At 35.6% G+C, this 18,020-nt stretch overlaps 1 pseudogene; it reads right to left on the reverse strand.

The window, feature by feature from the left end:
* Nucleotides 1–12,988: 12,988 nt before the first annotated feature.
* LOC120599900 (uncharacterized) lies at nt 12,989–13,104 on the reverse strand (annotated as a pseudogene).
* Between the last annotated feature and the right edge of the window lie 4,916 nt (nt 13,105–18,020).

Here is an 18,020-nt window from a genome sequence, read left to right on the forward strand (position 1 = left end):
CTGCCACCTCACATTTTCACACTGATGGTAGAGAACGCTTATCAGTCATGACATTCTTTACATTTGAACCCAAACAAGGCTTCAGAATTCTAACACTACAAAACAGACATCCAGTATCAAGAGAACAAAGTTGGCCCTTGGGATGAAACCTATTCTATTTCTAGTCTAGATGGTCTCTGAGAACTTTTTCAGTTGTTCTCTGATAATTACTTTTTAACTTTGAGTTGGAACACTTAAACATCATTTTACAAGCAAAAATGGCAAAAACTTGAAAAAAGGGGGGAAAAGATAAAAAGAAAAGAAGAAAATATCTTCAGAGAAGTAGAGAAAATGAATGAGACTAGCCCAATAATACTTACTCACTGCATATAACGAACAGGCAACTCCCTAAGTTGTGAGTTGTGCTTACCATAAGTGCCTATAATTATTGTAGTTAGCATCACTCCTATGAGCTGAGATGTGGAAGACTTTAAGAAAAGTAAAATATTGTTTGTAGATTGTGGAGATGGAGGAATAGTTGATATTGCCCATCAGATTAGCCCTATGAGACAAAGAGCAGAGGAGAAAAGAGAAAGAATGGTTTGGAACATAGAGTGATTAGAAAGGGAAGGCCAGGAGAAAGGCTCTCAAATGGGTAGCCAAAGGACAGTGTGAGATCACTCTACATTTTAGAGATCATTGGATGAGGCGAGGGAGGCAGACATGTACAGGGAGGTATACTCAATCAAAGATGATCTTCTTTACTCACATAGCCATCCTATTCCTTGTGCTGCTGAGTTCCTGGAAAGGAGTTCTTTAGTGGATATGCTCCCTCACTGAATAGAAAATTGGAAACCTCAATTAGGATTACGTTGGCTGGCATGGAATTTTATCGGCCCTAAGCCATGAGCCCTTTCAATTTACAGCTCCACTAAACCCCAGCCCTTGCCCCAAGGAGGTTTGTGTCCATGTGAACTGAGGTGAGATGGGAAAGTAGCTGTGCTTGTACACTTTTCACAAAGAGAGCCAAACATGGATGTCGGAGTCCAATTACATCTAAAGAACATGCTTCCAAAGGAAGTAAATATAATCACTGTAATTTAGAGGGGTCTAATTAACACATTTGTTAGATAACTATGGTGACTTTACAATTGCATTCTAATTAATGAATAATATTCTGTATATTCATAGAGAGAATGTGATCGAATGTAAGTTGTCAATGCAAAAACAAAGCTCCAATTGTACCTGAATCTTGCCAATAAACAAACAGCCTACCCATATACTAGGGTAAAGCTACTGTGGTTTTCAGCTCATATCTTCTTACTAAATTTCTTACTCAGTCTGGAGAATATTTACATACTATCCTCATGCCAAAGTGGTAGTATTATCTCTGTATTATTAACAAATGCTTACCATGACAGTTTAAATAACCATAGATACATTTAAAATATAAGGAATTCAGAAACTTTTTACACATAAAGGCTGTAATTGGGCTTTCCTTAAAAACTAATATTGTCCGGTATCTGAATGTACTTGTTATTTGAGGATGAGCTATTTTTATTATGATTGTCTACTGGGAAATGACCCATTTCATTCAGCTGAAGTACAGAATAGAACTTGAATAAATGTATCAAGAGAATACAATATATCTGGCTCAATTCACTTGAGGAATACAATATTTAAATTGAAGGATCAAATGATTATCTATTTTGGGAGGTAAGAATAATACAAAAGAAGGATTAATGTTTTATAGAACTGTATTAGTAATATATTGAATTATTTTGTCCCTAAAGTGTCAAAATAAATTGTAAAGTCTCTGAAATACTTTATAGAATCCTAAAGAGCATAATACCATGTCTATGTATTAGGTAGTAGAGAGGGGAAAGCAGAGACAAGTGCTTTTATTCCCATTTTCCAAAAGTGGAAGCCGAGGAATAAAGAAAGTAAAAGAATTATTGAAGAAGCAGAAGAAACCAGCATAACAGCCAAGACTTGATATCGTGGGCTGTTTTCCTATGTAATGCGTAAAGGTTTTCTAGGTCTTAGCACAATCTACCAAAATGGGAAAGGTGGCGGTGGTGGGGGCTTGACATTCCCTATTCTCCTTTCAAGATTGTTGTCAGTGAAAATATGATGATGAGAATTGTCAAGAGGGAGGACCTTCACAGGTAGTCATAGCATGTTAGAAGAAAACATAAGTGAAAAGAGATTAGGTAGCTCTGAATCCTATTTGGTTTGAGATATCTGCTTTGAAGATACACACACACACACACACACACACACACACACACACACACACACACACAAAATATCCCTGGGCCTGATTAGGTTGACCAATGGAGTCCGAGTGGCATTTTCTCCCAGAGAAAAGACCTTTGAATTTCAAGGACAGCCTGTCAGGGAGCTCACAGAGTCTTTTAATGAATTTTCCACCCAAAGCCCACTTCGTAGATTCAGCTTTCAGGGAGAGGCAATTGTCTCCTTCCATGTAATCCAGCTACTCAGAAGCACTTCTTTGTAAGAAGCTGCAGACTGACGCAGATAACTAGTCCAACAGTTCTGGCCCAGAATGAATAGATGTAGAGATACAAATTTGCAACTAGAGTGAACTAGATTTCTGGCCCACATGTATTTCCTTATTTTATGAACCCCTATTGAATGGATGGCTGAAGTCTCACAGTTTAGCTTCACTGGCTCTACTTGTTCTCAAGTTGTTGCTTCCCTACTTTCTCTTCTACTATTGGAAACTACTTTAAGGATAAAATTATATCACTTGTTTTCATGTCTTCATGCTTTTGCTCTTGCTCTTCCCCTGTCTTCCATTTCCACCTGATGAATTTCTTATTCATCCTTTAAGACACAGCTAACATAAAATTCCTCTTTGAAGCCTTCCATGACTGTACTATGCAAAGATTATGACCTATTTTTTAAAAACACATTGTGAATTCACTTGATCGATTACATGACAATTATCTATTCATAGGCAACTTTCCTCTTTGTTAAGTAGTGAAATCCTGAGGGGCAAGGACCATGTCTCTTCTACCACTGTACCCAAGTATTTATCATAGTTTTGCTCAATTAGTAACTGACAAAATTACTTCTTATATCCATATACTGGACATTTTAGTAGGTGCTGAAGATTCAACATAGTCCCTGTCACCAAGTTATATCTTGGTAGATGAAAACATGATAAATATGTAAAACAAACAAAATAATTTCAGAGAGTAATAAGTGTTATAAAATAAATAAAATATGTTAATTGAAACTGTGAAGTAGATGAGATTCTAAGAAACTGTGTAATATGTGATGAACAGAAGGCCCAGGACAGAAATGCCAACTTTCAGGGCCAGTCAACAGATAAGAAAGAGAATGAATTGTCAGAGAAATAAGAGAAAAACGGATGAGAGTGGTAGTCCCTCCTTTTTTTTCTCCTCCCTCCACCTGAAATCATTATGCTGACTCTCGCTTTTCTAAGATCGCAGTTGGAAAGGAAAGCACACACAAGCGCTCAAAAAGGACTTACTTGACTAATACTAATGTCATCTGACAATAATGCCTTCTGTGTATGGCCAATATTCGAAATTCTAATTCCTTCTCTTCTTGGGTACATTTGTTGATTTCTCTTATATTCTCCAACTGAGGAGATCCGGCTATAATTTCTGGCAGGATACCTTCAGCATCTTGGCTGAGGTCACCTTACACCTGGAAGGAAGTCTTCTTTAGTAATATCCTTTTATGGTATAACTCACAACTGGTTACTTTTGGGGGTTTCACATATGGCTCACACACAAAAAAAGCAACTTTTCCTGCCATTAGTAAAAATACAAACCAATGCAGTACTTTCTCTTTGTATTAAACCAACATTAGGCCTCTATAGCCACAGTATCTTGTCTTCAGATATTTTCTGGACACTTGTCAGGTAACAGTCCTTACAACACTCAAATTCAAGATTAAACATGTCAAACTTTTGAGGTGTGCCTCACCCTAATTTGGCTTGAGATGGTGGCAGGAGAGGGAGGAGAGATTACCACCTTCCCTCCATAATATAAACATTCTTTAATTGTTACTTTTGGTTCAAAGCTTTTGTTTAAATGTAAAATTTAGTTGGAAAGAGTAATAGATCAAATTGTCAGCTATTAATAGTTTAGTGAGAATAAGAAAAATAGATGACTCTTAATCACCTGTAAATATCCTGAATAAATGAGCCACAAGGCAAGTACTTATTTGTTGAAAGAAAAGTGTAGGAAAGGACACAGTCCACAGTGTGGAAAGGAAGGTCTTGGAGAAGAGAACATTACTGAAAAGATAGAGAGGGACAGAAGCAGAGAAATAATTAGAAATCTCTGCATTTACAACTTTGTCTGAGACAGTTTCTTAAAGGCATTTCTTTCTTCTTGTTTTAAAAATATGATTTATTTTTTGAATAAATATTTTAAAAAATTGCTGCTAGAAATGTCTATTTTCATTGTTAATTGAGCATATTTGTAGAATATATATTTAGAAATGGAAATGGTGGATCAAAATATGTGTGTGGTGATTTATTTTATGTGTCAACTTGATTGGGTCAAGGAATGCCCAGAGATCTGGTTAAACATTATTTCTGCATGTGCCTGTGAGGGTGTTTACAGAAGAGATTAGCATTTGAATTGTCCCTGAGTAAAGCAGATAATATTCCTCAATGTGGGTGGGCTTCATTCACTCCACTGAAGGCCTAAATAGAACAAAAGGTGAAGGGTTGAATTCCCTATCTCTTATAGAAAAGTACAAGAATGGAACTATTAACAAGCTGTTGAAACACGTCTGCAGATAAAAATTGATCATTTCACATTTGGTATTGGCTTTTGAAGGATGTAATCTTGGATTAAAAATAAACATACTGGAACATACATGCTGACCAGAAACATTCATATGCACAGCTGGAAACTACAATTTGAAAGTATAATTAAGATTTACCATCTCTATTTATAGAGTACTAGCATTGCAAAGTCATCGTCTTTAAATGTGAAGGCTCAGAAAGTATTAGGAGGAGAAAAAATATTAACTATGAATAAAATAGCATACATATCAAAAGTCATTTATGGATTTAGGGTTAAAGAAAGCAACGTAGGTGAAACTGAAGTGCAAATGAAAATCACATGCAGAAAGGGATAAAATGATATTCACATGAAAGCCAAGAAAATACTCCTTAATTCTCTAAGAAAACTATTATTTCCTTGAGTTAGGTAAACATGTCTGTTGAGATACAGAACATTAATAGGTAGGCATTTAAGACAAAACAGCTGTAGAAATGGAGAAAACAAAATTTTCCTGCAAGTGTAATAAAACTTTTCCCTGACAAACCCTATTACTTAGTAGTCATTAAGTGAGGAGTTCTTCCAAATACACATGGACAGACCAATCACAATTATTGATAGAAAAAGCCTTGCAAAAGAACACATTGCTACTCTATAGGAGAGTTAAAAGATTTTTTAATTTTTCATATGCTTAAGTCTTTATAATAATAACAATAATAATAATAATAATAATAATAATAATAATAAGTTAAAGTAAATTTAAATGATTCACTGAATCAATTTACATTTCAAAGTGCAGAAATTGTATGGCTAATCTATGTGGTTCAGATGTCTTGAGATAGTACTTTGGAACTTCCCTGGGGGAAAGAGTGCTGTGATTTCTTGTGTTTGGTTTATGGTTTGCTTCATATATATAATTTTTTATTCTGTCAATAGGCTAGCCTTGTAGTTAGGTTCTACAGTCAGTTCATAAAAACTAGAGGAAAAAATCAATTACAGAGGTATTTCAGAAAGAATAAATTTGAGATGTTCTTGGTTATTTTTACTTTGACAAATGGATTTACAAAAAGCCTTTTAGTGTCATCACTTGTCCTCTTCCAGAGTAGGCTCCTGAGGTTTGAATCCTCCTGTGAAGAAGGTAGTCAATTGTGTTTAGGTTTATAGTAAATGCTAAATATTGTGTATCACCCTGCCACATGTTGGATGACACAGTGTTTTAGCTCAAAGACAGTTACCTCTCTTATTAATGTGCCCAGTTTTGGGAGCACGACGGAGACTTTATTTGAAAGTGCTTTTTCACACTCACATAAGCACTGTTTTAATAGTTGTACAAAATAAAAAGTTACTGATATAGCCTTTTACAGTTAAGTACATTCTTAGAGTCTTTCATAATTTTGATACTTTAAGAAAATTTGATACTTAATCAATATTCAATGTTTGCTCAAATGCAGTGGCATTGTGGGAAATGGAGCTCTGCAGAATTCTGTTGGTTTCATTTACTTCTGATGCATTAAGATCATCATGTATGCGAGGCGTTAGTAAGAACAAAGGGACAGTCTATGCTGGCAGAGGCTACACAGTACAAGACTTTAAGATTCACCTAAGCTGAAAGCCTGTGGTTGGTAGAATTGTTCCTTTGAGAAGATGCCATTTGATAATCCCCAGGACTATATATATACTTTACATGGTACTTTACATGGCAAAATAAACTTTGTTGTGGTTAAATTATTAATCAGTTGATTTTATAATAGGGATATTATTCTGAGAATTGATGGGATAGAACAATTTAATCGCATGAGTCCTTAAAATCAGAAGAGAAGGGTATAAAGGGAAGTGAGAAATATTTGAAGCAACGTGGAAGTTTTCCACACACTGTACCATTGCTGGCTTTGAAGATCTGAGGAGCCATGAACCAAGGGAAGTGGATAGACTCTAGAAACTGAGAACAATCCCCAGCTGAGAACCATCAAGGAATTAGGAGCTCAGTCCTATAGCTGCATGGAACTGAATTCTGCCAACAATCTGAATGATTATGGAGGCAGATTCTCCCCTAGAGTCTCTAGAAAAGCCAATGGCCAACACCTTGATTTTGGCCTTGTGAGACCTTAAGCAGAATACTCAGCCAAGCACACCTGGCCTCCCACCCCAGAGAAATGCCAGATGATAAATGGTTGCTTTAAGCCACTTTTGTGGTACTCTGTTGCAGCAGTGATAGAAAACTAGTACAAAGCCATAAGCTAATGCTAGTAACATACAGACTGTTTATCAACAGTCATAGGATCTACACTTGTTACTGACTCTTTTCTTTTGTCTGATACCTGGCATACCCACTCCATGAGTTCCAAACCAAGGAATTCTTGTTCCCTTTGATACTTGGTGATCATTTATATGGATACCTGCTACCTCATTTAGTCACTACTTTCTCATCATGTACTATAGTTACTTACCAGGGCTGCTTCCAATCTATGCTTCTGCTTATCACTCTGGATTGTAACAAATAAAATTACTTTCTCATACAATTTAGACTAACATCTAGAACTTAAAAACAGTTCAGTCCATTTTTTTCTCATTTTTAATCTTTTTATTTTGAAATAATTTAGGCTTAAAAATTTGCAAGGATAGTTTCAATAAAAGACCTTTTGAAATGGATTTTGAAGGCTGATTAGGAGTTTGAGGATTGATGGATCTGTTACATATCACATAATCCAATAGTATCAATAAGCTTTAAGTTGACCTAGAGATGGCTGGATAGAAGAGCACTATTTCACTTTCCTAAGTCAGAATATATTGCAATAGCAGTGGCAACCTCCCTTGCACTATGTCATCTAGTGAGAAAAAACATTAAAAAATGGATTATGGAGGGAGAATAAAATATACTTAATTTCTTTACAATGTAAATTAAAAGGAAAATATAAAAAGAATATAAATACACAGACTTAGTTCTCTTTAAGTGTGCTGATAATCTTATTATGGAATGAATATAAACTGTTCACTCATGTTTCTTTAATAGTTTTCAAGTTGCCATTTATATTATATGAGTTTCCATCATCTTAGCACACTGAAAAATTGTACTAAATTCCATTTGGTGGAATATGGAGAGGTTAATATAGAATAAAGGAAAACGGAGGTTACACGTAGGTATTTCTATACTAACAATGCACATAGGACATTTTTTTTTAAAGTTCTGGGAGCAACCCTGCTGTCTCTGGAGCTTTTCTTGTAGGCAGAGGCAAAGAGGCATTGATCAAGCAATCCCTCTACTGGGTATTTACCCCAAAGACTTGAGAACCCATATCTGAGAAGATATTTGCACATTGATGTTCATAGCAGTATTATACACAGTGGCCAGGACATGGAAGCACCCAAAGTGTCCTATGATAGAAGATTGGATAAATAAGTGGTGGTACATATATACAATGGAATATTAGCCATAAGAAGAGATGAAATACTGCCATTTGCAATAACATGGATGGTCCTTGAAATAATCATGCTAAGCGAAGTAAAACAGACAGAAAAATTTGAGAACCATTTGAATTCACTCATATGTGTGATATAAAGCTGAGAGCAACAAATATGACAAACAAACAGAGACTCATAGACATAGACAGTGGATTAATGGTTAGCAGAGGTAAGAGGGAGGGGGAGTTAGGTGCAAAGGGGATCAAATATATGATGATGGAAGGAAATTTAACTTTGGGTGGTGAGCACACAGTGCAATATACATATCACATATTATTGAATTGTACATTTGAAACCTATATAATTTTATTAACCAGTGTCACTCCAATAAATTTAATATAAATAAAAAATATATGTATATATGTATATATACACATACATACACATACATACATACATACATATACATATATATGTACCATCTCTATTTATATATACATACACGTACATACATACATATACATATATGTATGTTTTAAGGATTATGTACCTTTTCTACACATGACTATGCAGAGAAGAACAGCTCTGCACACTCCTTCCTTGAGCACTACTGGCTCAGCTGGAAAGTTAAAATCCAATTTTAAAAACTGTTTTCTACCAGGGCTAACTTGTACTAATTGGTGGGGGTACTTAATTGAAAGTAGCACTTTAAAGGTACAACCTCTAATGTTTTCAAAGGTAGAAAGGAATTTCGTGAGGGCTTCTTTTTTCTTTTGGCCTTTTTTTTACCTTCATATGAGTCATACTGCTGGCTACTTGCGCTGATGACCAACTATATCCTGGCTGCATCCCTAGTGATAATAAAATATTTAGCATAATGGTTTACAGGGTAAGTTTCAGGTTCACCATTTCTGTTTGACTTTGGAAATCTGTTTACTGATGTTTTGAATAGAATTTTCAGTAATACATGCATACATACATACATACATACATACATACATACATATATACATATATATGTATATGTATGTGTGTGTGTATATATACATATATATGTCTATATATATATATTTATATATATATATATATATATATAGAGAGAGAGAGAGAGAGAGAGAGAGAGAGAGAGAGAGAAGAGAGAGTTTTCTTCATCTTATGAATTCATATAACTCATAGAGATTGAGGAATTTCATGGTGCCTGAAACTGTGTTAAGCATTAAGAATTCAATTATGAAGACTTATGGTCAAAATGACATACCTGTGCTCGTCTGCTCTCATGACCACATCAAAATTACAACTAAATTACAGAACAACCTTCATTAGTAGTCACCTGAGGTCTGGCTGAATAGAAGTACTACAACTGGGGACATACATAAGAGGCTACCTCGAGACTAGTAGGAGAGGCAGAAATGTAAAATTGACTGGTTACACAGCTGCATGTGGCGGTTGAAAATTGGGAGAGATATCTCGGCTGCGGAAGTCTCCTTGAAAGAGTGAGGGGTCTTGGTCACACACACACAGGGCTCCCCAGCCCAGGGTTCCAGTGCCATGAAGAGAAGTCCCCACAACCTCTGGCTGTGAAAACCAGTAGAGATTGTGGCTAAGTGAGATGGAGGGCTGCTGAAGTCTCAGACATTCCTCTTAAAGGGCCCATGTGCAGACTTACTCACTGACAGACTCACTTACTCTGAGCATCAGTGATCATGAAGATGCTCAAAAGTGTCAGGGACATATGAAAATAAACTAAATTGTCTGGCTTTAGGGCAAGAGCTGGAGGGGCAGCTTTCTTCCAGATAGAAGTGCTGGCAGAATCTTATATCCCACTGTTGAGCCTTCCTGCCTCCCAGCATGCAGACACAGGAAGCAGTCATATCTGAGTCTCCATCAACTGGGCTAATACAAGTCACCCTGCCCAGGTGATTCCCTGTGACCCGTCTTTCCCAAATTGCAGGTGCACCCAAGTCACCTCCAGTGGCTTTTCCATTCAAATGGCCTGTCTTAGTTCAGGACTTTCCTAAAATCTCTCAAAAGTTCATAAAACCTAAACAAGTAGCATCTATCCTCAGCATGCCCAGTACCTCTTGTAGAGCAGCCTCAAACCTGGCACTAACAGCAACAGGTCTTGGTTTCCAGCTTGGCCACTCAAGGCACCTCTAAGCACAGCATGGATTATGACCATCTGTGGATTGCTTGCTGACAATTACCATGTGGTCACAGGCGTTTCACCGGCTGCGTCTGAACTTGGTCTGTGGCAGGTTTCCTCATAGGAGGCCTCGGGGTTACCATGGCTAGTGGCTGCCTTCCATAGAGCTGGAGCACCACCTGGGTCTGTACCCGAGGATATCACAACCAAAGAGAAGACTAAGCATGCACCAGAGCCCTGCTAAAGTGAATCCTGCCTTATAGTGTCAGCCCTTCACCACCAGTCCTCACAACCCAACAGCCTGAAGATTAATCCCTCCTACTGACATGCAAACAGCAACTCAGACTCAGTTATAACAGGAAGACACACACAACCCATATAAGTGACACATCTAAGCACCTGACTCAGGGGACCAGGGAAGACTGTGTCACCAGGACCCACAGGACACCTACTACATAAGGCCATTCTACTAAGACTGGGAGACATAGCAGCTCTACCTAATACATAGATGTAGACAAAGGGAGGCAGCTAAAAATGGGGAGACAAAGAAACATGTCCCATATGAAAGAACAGAACAGAGCTCCAGAAAAAGAACTAAATAAAATATAGACAATCTACCAGATGCAGAGTTCTAAACACTGGCTATAAGAATGCTCAATGAACTCATAGAAGAGTGGATGAACTCAGTGAGAACTTTAACAAAGAGAAAACATAAAAATGGAGATAAGGAATGTAAAGTACCAGTCAGTATTGAAGATTACAATACCTGAAATAAAGAATACATTAGAGGGAATCAACAGCAGATTAGATGAAGCAGAGGGTTGAATCAGCAATTTACAAAATAAGGTAGCAGAAAGCACCCAACAGACAGTAACAGGAAAAATAAATTAAAAAATGAGGGTGATTTAGGACCTCTGGGACTACATTAAGCATAGTAGCATTCACATCATAGGTGTACAAGAAGCAAGGAGAAAAAGCAAGGAATTGAAAACCTATTTCAAGAAATAATGATGGAAAACTTCCCTAACATGGTGAAGGAATTAGACACACAAGCTCAAGAAGCTCAGAGAGCTCCAAGTAAGATGAACCAACAGAGTCCCATAGCAAGACACATCATCATTAAAATACCAAAGGTTAAATACAAAGAGAGAATCTTAAAAGCAGCAAGAAAAAAAAAAAAAAGAATTAGCTACCTATGAGGGAGCTCCATAATACTGTCAGCTGATTTCTTAAATGAAACTTTGCAGGCCAGAGGGATTGACATAAAATATTCTAAGTGATGAAAAGTAAGGACCTACTACCAAGATTACTTTACCCAACTAGGCTATCATTTAGAATCAAAGAACAGATAATAAGCTTCTCAGATGGGAAAAAGCCAAAGGCCTACATTGCCTCTAAACCAGAATTACAGGAAATGGTAGAGGGACATTTTGAAGGAGGAGGGGCGGGGTAAAGGAGGAGGAGGAGGAGGGAGAAGAAGGGAGAAGAGAGGAGAAGGGTGGAGGGAGAAGAAGGAATAGAAAAAGATAAAAACATGAATAACAAAATGTCAATAAGGATATATTTATCAATAATTATTTTTAATGTAAATAGATTAAATGCCCCAATCAAAAAATTAGGTGGCTGAATGAATAAGACAAGACCTTTACCTATGCTGCATACAAGACACTCACTTCAGATCAAAAAACACACACAGACCGAAAGTAAAGTGATGAAAAATGATGTTTTATGAAAATAGAAAAAAACAAAAAAATCTGTAGTAGCAATACTATACCAGACAAAATAAAATTTTAAAACAAAGGCTATGACAAGAGACAAAGAAAAACTGAGAAATTCCACTTCTGGGTATTTATCTGAAGAAATCTAAAATACTACTTTGAAAAGAAATGTGCATCCATATGTTCATTGCAGCATTGTTTACAATGCCAAGATATGGAGGCAACCTGGCTGTTCCTCAATGGGTAAATGGATGAAAGAGGTGGTATACACACACACACACACACACACACACACACACACAATACGTCATCATCATCATTATGGAATACTATTTAGCCATAAAAAAATTTAAGAAAATAAGAATGAAATTTTGAGGCTGAAACAACATAGATAGAACCAAAAAGTATTGTGCTGAGTGGAATAAGTCAGACAGAAAAAGACAAATGCCATATGATTTCATTTACATGTGGAATCTAAGGAACAAAATAAAGAAACAGAACAGAAACAAACTCATAGATGCAGAAAACATTTTGAGGGTTTTCAAATGGAAGGGATTGGGCAGTGAGTAAAAAATGAGGAAGAGGTTAAGAAGTCCAAACTGGCAGTTACAAAATAGTCATGTGGATGTAAAGTATAGCATAAGGAATATAGTCAATATTATTGTAATAACTATGTATGGTGTCAGATAGGTACTAGATTTATCAAGATGATCACTTCGTAAGTTATATAAATGTCTAATCACTATGTTATGTACCTGAAACCAATATAATATTGCATGCCAACTGTAATTGAAAAATTTTTTAAAATATTACAAGAAAATAATTTAATTGTAAGATCGATAGATTGTATTTTTATGTTCACAGAGCTTATAGGTTAGCAATAAGACCTACCTGGTTTTCTACTCCTTATTTATTTATTTATTTATTTGTTTATTTATTTATTTATTTATTTATTATGCCTACAGCACCTGGTCATCCTAGGTGATCTCCCATCCAAGTTCTAACCAGGCCCGACCCTGCTTAGCTTCTGAGATCAGACATCAGGCTTGTTCAGTGTGGCATGGCAGTAGACCATAGACTGTGACTCCACTGGGGTGTGAACCCAGGACCTTCTGCGTGTAAAGCAGATGTGCTAACCTCTACACTATGGAACCACATCCTCTACTCCTTTATTTATTCATTCATTCATTTATCAGGCATTGTGCCAGGCATTGTGTTAGGAACTATGGAAAGTAAATAGCAATTAATATGTTTTGAGCACTTAATGTGCTTCTAGCACTGTTTTTAGTTCATTGTATGGATTTACTCGTGTAATCATTCTAAAAACTATTTGAGATAGGTTCTATTATCATTATCTCACTTTATAAATGAGAAAACTAAGACATTCATAGGTCAAGTAATCTGCCAAATGCCAAAGTGGTAAAGCCAGGCAATTATTCCAGCCTGCACTCACATCTTACAATAATGAGTGAGAAACAGTCTCTGCCTTTAAGGAGCTCATAGCCCAGCAAGACAGACTAAAATTTTAAATCAAACAGTTACAATATATTATGATCTATAATATAGGATTTATATGATATCATGAGAGTATGTTATAGGGCTACCTAACATCTAAGTTGAGATTGAAAGGGTGAGTGTGAGCTATCAAGACAAAGAGAAATAGAATGGGTGTGTGGGTGGTGAGGGAGTGGAGGCTCACTGGAAGAGTATTTCAAGCAAAGGAAAAACATAGGCAAGTGGAAATTAATTTATTATAACCATGATTTTCAGTGTTGTTGAAGAGAGGGTATTGGTTGAGCCTGGAGAATTAGTCAAGTTTTAGATCATGCAAGTTTCTTTAAGTCATTTTAAGAGTTTAGACTTTATTCAAAGTGCTATATGAATCCATAGAACAGATTTAAGTAAAGAAGTGACAGTATTTTACATTTTTCATATCTACATTTTTCTACAAATGTAAAATTTTTATTAGAAACTGCTGTTAGATTCATATATTTACATGTCTATTTATACTGATGGGTCAATCATGGTTCTAGAACTTTCAGATGAAACTTTAGAAACAATGTATAGATGCACCTGTGAGTTTAGCTGTCATTAGCAATTTTTATGAAATAATAATTCTACAATCTCAATATTTCTCATCTCTATCCCCTTTATCCTCCTACCATCTCTTGCTCGAATTACTGCAGCACCACCCTAACTGTTTATTTGGGTTCAGTCTTAATCCCTACCAGTCTATTCTCCATAATGCAGTCCAAATTATCTTTATACAATACAAATCTGTCCCTCTTCCTTGATAGCTTTAAAATTCCAATATGCTAGACAAGGTTCTCAAGGACAGTCACAATCTGGGCACTGTTTACTTTGTACATATCCTCATCTCACGTTTTACAGGCATATTAAACTTCTCTGAATTACTCATCATTCTCTCATCAGACAGCTCACCCCAGACTACATTCCTCACCTTGTCATTCTTCAGGTTTATCTTACTTATTACTTCACTCCAAAACTGTTCTCTGAACCCCTCAGATTTTATTGGGGCCTCTTTCCAGCTGTTCCTTGTGCGTACTGTTACCCCCTGCTAGCACAGTATTTACCACACCGCATTGTAATGATATATTCATGTATCTATACTACAGTGGTAGAATTGTGGTCCCAAAAGGGTATGTGCATGTCCTAACCTCTGGAGCCATTGAATGTGACTTTATTTGGAAAAGGGGTCTTTGCAGATAGAATTAAGGATCTCAAGATAAAATTACCCTGGATTACCTGGGTAATCCTAAACTGAACCTAAATCCAGTGCTAAGTGTCTTTATGAAAGACAGAGAGGAGAAGACATAGACAAAGAGGAAAATGCCATTTTGAAGATGAAGGCAGAGACCAAAACATCTGGATCCACCAGACCTGGCAAGAATGAATCCTCTCCTAGAGCCTGCTGAGAGAGTGTAGCTCTGCCAACTCACTTTAATTTCTGCTCTCAGGAAGTGTGAGAAAAAAATTCTGTAGTTTTAAGGCACTGTTTGTGGAACGTAATTTGTTATGACAGCCTCAAGAAACTAGTTCACACACCTACACTCCAAAATAATTCTTTGAAGGCAGGGACTGCCATACTCATAATTTACTCACTGTACTCTTAACGTCTAACATATGCCTGGCATATAGTGTGCACTTATATTTCTGTAGAATGAGTGATTTAGTGAAGCATTTCAAGTATTATCTTAGTGCACAGAAATCATTAATACTATTCTTTTCACTCTCTTCTAGTTCCAATTAAATCTCTTAATCACCTCATGCTGTTTTCTCAACTTTAATTCTACCTGATAGCTCTTGGAAAATTTTAATAAAAAAATAACAAAATAAACAAACAAAATGAAAACAGACTCCTAGATACAGAGAACAAACTGGTGATTGCCAGATGGGAGTGGGTTTGGGGGCTGGACGAAAAAGGTGAAGAGATTAAGAAGTACAGACTGGCAGTTACAACGATACTATTTTATATTAGTGTCAGGTATACATCATAGTGGTTAGATATTTACATAATTTATAAAGTCATCCCACTGACTAGTCTAGTGCCCATGTGGCATTATATATACTTATTACTGTATTATTGATTATATTTCCTATGCTGTACTTCACATCCACATGACTGTTTTGTAACTACAAATTTGTACTTAATCCCTTCATCTATGACTCTGTCTGTTTTGTTGGTTTATTTATTTTGTTCCTTAGATTCCACATATAAGTGAGGTCATATGGTATTTGCTATTCTCTGTCCGATGTATTTCACTTAGCATAATACCTTCCAGATCCATCAATGTTGTTGCAAATGGTAAGATTTCAATTTTTTTATTGGCAAGTAATATTCCATTGTGTATAAGTACCACTTCTTCTTTATCCCATTGTTTGTTGATGGGCACTACCATGTTTTGGCTATTGTAAATAATGCTGCAATGAACATAGGATTGCATGTATTTATTCAAATTAGTGTTTCAATTTCTTCAAATAAATACCCAGAAGTGAAATTGTTTCATCATATTGTAGTTCTGTTTTTAATTGTTTTGAGGAAACTTTATACTGTTTCTCATAATGGCTCCACCAATTTGAAATCATATCAACAGTTCATAAGAGTTCCCTTTTCTCCATATCCTCGCCAACACTTGTTTTTTGATTTATTGGTGATAGCCATTCTGACAGGTATAAGGTTATGTCTCATTGTGGTTTTGATTTACATTTCTTTGATGATTAGTGACCTTGAGCTTCTTTTCATATGTCTATTGGCCTTCTGTATGTCCTCTTTGGAAAAATGTCTATTCCAGTCATCTGCTCATTTTTTCTATTGAATTGTTAGCTTTTATTTTTTGATACTAAGTTGCATGAATTATTTATAAATTTTGGGTATTCACCCCCTATCGGATATATCATTTGTGAATATCTTTTTCAATTCAGTTATTTGTCTTTTTGTTTTGTTGACGGTTTTCTTTGCTGTGCAAAACTTTTTAGTTTTATATAATTCCACTCTTTTTGTTTGTTTGTTTCTCTTGCCTGAAACAATATATCAGAAAAAAATATTACTAAGGGTAAACTTATAGCCTTTAATACCTATGTTTTCTTATAGGAATTTTATAGATTAGGACCTTATATGTAAGTCTTTTATCCATTTTGAGGTTATTCTTGTATATGTTGTAAAAAAGAGGTCTAGTTTCAATTTTTTGTTTGTATATCTGTTCAATTTCTCAACACCATTTGTTTAAAAGACTGTCTTTACCCCGTTGTATATTCTTGCCTCTTTTGATTAATTGAACATATAGGCCTAGTTTTATATCTGAGCTCTTATTTCTCTTCCATTGATTTATGTGTCTGGTTTTTTTTTTTCTTTATACCAGCCCCATGCTGTTTTAATTACTATAGCCTTGCAGTATAGTTGAATATCAGATAGTGTGATACTTTCAACTTTGTTATTTTTTCTCAAGATTGCTGTGGCTATTGAGGCCTTTTGTGGCTCCATATAAAATTTAGGATTATTTGTTTGAGTTCTGTGAAAAATGTCATTTGTATTACGATAAGGAATGCATTGAATTTACAGATCGCTTTGGGTAGTATGGATATTTTAATAATGTTACATCTTCCTATCCATGAGCATGGTATATACTTCCATTTATTTGTATCTCAATTTTTATCTTTAATGTCTTATAATTTTCTGAATACAAGTTTTTTACCTCTTTAATTAAAATTATTATTAGGTTTACTTTTTTGATGCAATTGTAAATAGGATTGTTTTCTTAATTTCTCCTGTTAATAGTTTATTATTGGTATATAGAAATGCAACCAATCTCTAAATATTAATTTGTATCCTGCTACTTTACTGAATTCATTTATCAATTCTAATAGATTTTTTAGTGGAGTCTTTAGAGTACTTTGTATGTAGTATCATCTCATTTGCAAATAATGAGAGTTTTACTTATTTCTTTCCAATATGAATGTCTTTTATTAGTTTTTCTTGTCTGATTACTGTGGTTAGTACATCCAGTATTCTGTTAAATAGAATTAGTGAAAGTGGGTATCCTTCTCTTGTCTCGATCTTAAGAAAAATGCTTTTAGCTTTTCACTGTTGAATATAATGTTAGCTGTGGGTTTGTCATATATGGCCTTTATTTTTTTATTTTTTTATTTTTTATTAAGTTTATTGGGGTAACACTGGTTAATACAATTATATAATTTTCAGGTGTACATTATAATTTGACATCTGTATATGCTATTGTGTGTTTACCAAAGTCCAGTATCCTTCGGCTACCATATACTTGATACTACTTACCCACTTCAACCACCTCCTATATTTGACCCCCTATAACCATCTACCTACACCCTCCTTCCAACCCTACCCGGTGGTAACCACTAGTCTATAGTCCATGTCCATGAGTCTCTGTTTCTTTGTCTTTCTCATTTGCTGCTTTTAGTTTTATATCCCACATATAAGTGATATCATGTGATTTT

Source organism: Pteropus medius, unplaced genomic scaffold, assembly GCF_902729225.1.
Source record: "Pteropus medius unplaced genomic scaffold, Ma_sr-lr_union100, whole genome shotgun sequence".
In the NCBI taxonomy this organism is placed as follows: Eukaryota; Metazoa; Chordata; class Mammalia; order Chiroptera; family Pteropodidae; genus Pteropus; species Pteropus medius.